Here is a 4,154-nt window from a genome sequence, read left to right as displayed (position 1 = left end):
TGATGCAACCCGAAGGTTTTGTCGATCCTAAGAATGCTAACAAGGTGTGCAAGCTCCAGCGATCCATTTATGGGCTGGTGCAAGCATCTCGGAGTTGGAACAAACGCTTTGATGAGGTGATCAAAGCATTTGGGTTTATACAAGTGGTTGGAGAATCTTGTATTTACAAGAAAGTGAGTGGGAGCTCTGTGGCGTTTCTAATATTATATGTGGATGACATATTGCTGATTTGAAACAACGTAGAGTTTTTGGAGAGCATAAAGGATTACTTGAATAAAAGTTTCTCTATGAAGGACCTAGGAGAAGCTGCTTACATTCTAGGCATTAAGATCTACAGGGATAGATCAAAATGCCTGATAGGACTTTCACAAAGCACATACCTTGATAAAGTTTTGAAGAGGTTCAAAATGGAACAGTCCAAGAAAGGGTTCTTGCCAGTTTTACAAGGTATGAGATTGAGTAAGACTCAGTGCCCAACAACTGATGAGGATAGAGAGCATATGCGCACCGTCCCCTATGCTTCAGCCATATGTTCTATCATGTATGCAATGCTGTGCACTAGACCGGACGTTAGCCTGGCCATAAGTATGGCAGGTAGGTTCCAGAGTAATCCAGGAGTGGATCACTGGACGGCGGTCAAGAATATCCTGAAGTACCTGAAAAGGACTAAGGAGATGTTTCTCGTGTATGGAGGTGACGAAGAGCTCACCGTACAAGGTTACGTCGATGCAAGCTTTGACACAGATCCGGACGACTCTAAGTCGCAAACCGGATACGTATTTATTCTTAATGGGGGTGCGGTAAGCTGGTGCAGTTCCAAGCAAAGCGTCGTAGCAGATTCTACATGTGAAGCGGAGTACATGGCTGCCTCAGAGGCACCTAAGGAGGGTGTCTGGATGAAGCAGTTCATGACGGATCTTGGAGTTGTGCCAAGCACACTAAATCCAATAACTCTGTTATGTGACAACACTAGTGCCATTGCTTCAGCAAAGGAACCAAGCTTTCACAAGAAGACCAGGCACATCAAACGACACTGTATGGGTGTTAGATTTATTACAATGTAATTCACATGATGATGTGAGGGCTAGATTATTGACTCTAGTGCAAGTGGGAGACTGTTGGAATTATACCCTAGAGGCAATAATAAATATAGTTATTATTATAATTCCTGTATCAAGATAATCGTTTATTATCCATGCTATAATTGTATTGAATGAAGACTTATATACATGTGTGGATACATAGACAAAACACTGTCCCTAGCAAGCCTCTAGTTGGCTAGCCAGTTGATCAAAGATAGTAGTGTCTTCTGATTATGAACAAGGTGTTGTTGCTTGATAACTGGATCACGTCATTAGGAGAATCACGTGATTGACTAGACCCAAACTAATAGACGTAGCATGTTGATCGTGTCATTTTATTGCTACTGTTTTCTGCGTGTCAAGTATTTGTTCCTATGACCATGAGATCATATAACTCACTAACACCGGAGGAATACTTTGTGTGTATCAAACGTCGCAACGTAACTGGGTGACTATAAAGATGCTCTACAGGTATCTCCGAAGGTGTTAGTTGAGTTAGTATGGCTCGAGACTGGGATTTGTCACTCCGTGTGACGGAGAGGTATCTCGGGGCCCACTCGGTAATACAACATCACACACAAGCCTTGCAAGCAATGTGACTTAGTGTAAGTTGCGGGATCTTGTATTACGGAACGAGTAAAGGGACTTGCGGGTAAACCAATGATAAAACCCCCATCTTTTTACCCTTGATGGCAACTACTTGATGTGTGCCTTGCTGCCCCTACTGTCACTGGGAAAGGTCACCACATGGTAGAACCCAAAACCAAGCACTTCTCCCATTGCAAGAATCATAGATCTAGTTGGCCAAACAAAACCCAAGACTCGGAGAGACTTACAAGGATATCAAATCATGCATATAAGAAATCAACAAAGACTCAAATATATATCATAGATAATCTGATCACAAATTCACAATTCATCGGATCTCGACAAACACACCGCCAAAGAACATTACATAGGATAGATCTCCATGAAGATCATGGAGAACTTTGTATTGAAGATCCAAGAGAGAGAAGAAGCCATCTAGCTACTAACTACGGACCCGTAGGTCTGAAGTGAATTACTCACGAGTCATTGGAGGGGCGATGATGATGATGAAGAAGCCCTCCAACTCCAAAGTCCCCTCCGGCAGGGCGCCGAGAAGGGTCTCCAGATGAGATCTCGCGGAAACGGAAGCTTGCGGCGGCGGAAAAGTATTTTCTAGGCTTCCCTGCTTTTTTGCTGAATATTTGGGAATATATAGGCCAAGGATCTAGGTCAGGGGGCGGCCAGGGAGGCCACAATCCCTCACACCGTCGCCTCCCCTGGTGGCGGAGTGGGAGCTTGTGGGCTCCCTGGAGCCCACCTGGCTTGGCCGAGAGGCCCCCTGATCTTCTTCCGTTCGGGAAAAAATCATTTCGGGGTTTTATTCCGTTTGGACTCCGTTCCAAAATCAGATCTGAAAAGAGTCAAAAACACAGAAAAAACAAGAACTCGCACTTGGCACTGAATTAATAAGTTAGTCCCAAAAAGATATAAAAAGGTACATAAAACATCCAAAGAAGACAAGATAACAACATGAAACCATCAAAAATTATAGATACGTTTGAGACGTATCAAGCATCCCCAAGCTTAACTCCTGCTCGCCCTCGAGTAGGAAAGTGATAAAGAATGAATTTTTGATGCTTTCATGCTACCTAGCATAGGTGACCTTTGTAATTCATCTTATGTGACGTGAATGTTCAGATCCATTTGATTCAAAAAAGTAGTTTGCTATTGACTTGGAAACAATAATAATTCAAGCAAACTAGCAAGGTAATCATGAACTTTTAGAATAACAAGGCCAAAAGAAATTTATCCCTACAAAAGCATATAGTATGGCTATGCTCTATCATCATTGCACAACGGATTTAAATCATGCATAACCCCGGTATTGGCCAAGTAATTGTTTCACACCTTTACTTTCTCAAACCTTTTCAACTCTCACGGAATACATGAGCGTGAGCCATGGTTATAGCACTATAGATGGTGTGGAGTGTGGTGGAGGTTGCAAGACAAACAGGAGAAGATAGTCACATTAACTAGGCATATCAATGAGCTGTGGAGATGCTCATCAATAGATATCAATGTGAATGAGTAGGGATTGCCATACAAATGATGCACTAGAGCTACGAGTATGTGAAAGCTCTTCAAGAAAACTAGTGGGTGTGCATCCAACTTGCTTGATCATACAAGCCAAGTTATATAATGAAAATCTCCCACTAGCTATATGGTGGTGACAAAGCGAGAGACTTTCAATCATGAAGATCATGATGCTTAATATGCACAGGTGTGGAAAAAGTGGTAGCATTGTCCCTTCTCTCTTTTTCTCTCCTTTATTTTTTATTTTTATTTTTTTGGTGGGCTCTTTGGCCTCTTTTTTTTGGTGGGCTTCTTTGGCCTCTTTTATTTCCTCACATGGGACAAAGCTCCATTAATGATGATCATCACACTTTCAACTCAAAACTTAGAGCAACTATGAGTCTATATGGAATGCCTTCGGTAGTGTACCGTGGCAATGATCTAGCATGGCATAGACATCAATGGGAACATCATGCTAGCTATCTTACGATCATGCAGTGGCAATGTAGACGTGGTGGCACATGTCATGGTGGTAGTTGCATGTCAATATATCTCGGAATGACTTTGAAAAAGCCATAATAGGTAGGTATGGTGGCTGTTTTGAGGGAGGCTAATGGTGGGTTTTGTGCACCGGCGAAAGTTGCACGACACTAAGAAGATAGTGATGGTGGAAGGTGAAAGTGCATCTAAACCATGGACTCAACATTAGTCATGAAGAACTCATATACTTGTTGCAAAAGTTTTATCAGTAATACAAACAAAGCATTCAACGCATACTCCTAGGGGAAGGGTTGGTAGGTATAAACAATCGCGCGATCCCGACCGCCACGCAAAGGATGACAATCAATATACTAATCATGCTCAGATATCATCACATAGCGGTTCACCATACGTGCATGCTACGGGAATCACTAACTTCAACACAAGTATTTCTAGATCCACAACACCTTACTAGCATGACTTCAATATTAC

The sequence above is a fragment of the Hordeum vulgare genome, chromosome 1H (genome assembly GCF_904849725.1).
Source record: "Hordeum vulgare subsp. vulgare chromosome 1H, MorexV3_pseudomolecules_assembly, whole genome shotgun sequence".
Lineage (NCBI taxonomy): Eukaryota > Viridiplantae > Streptophyta > Magnoliopsida > Poales > Poaceae > Hordeum > Hordeum vulgare.
Note: the sequence above shows the minus strand (reverse complement) of the source record.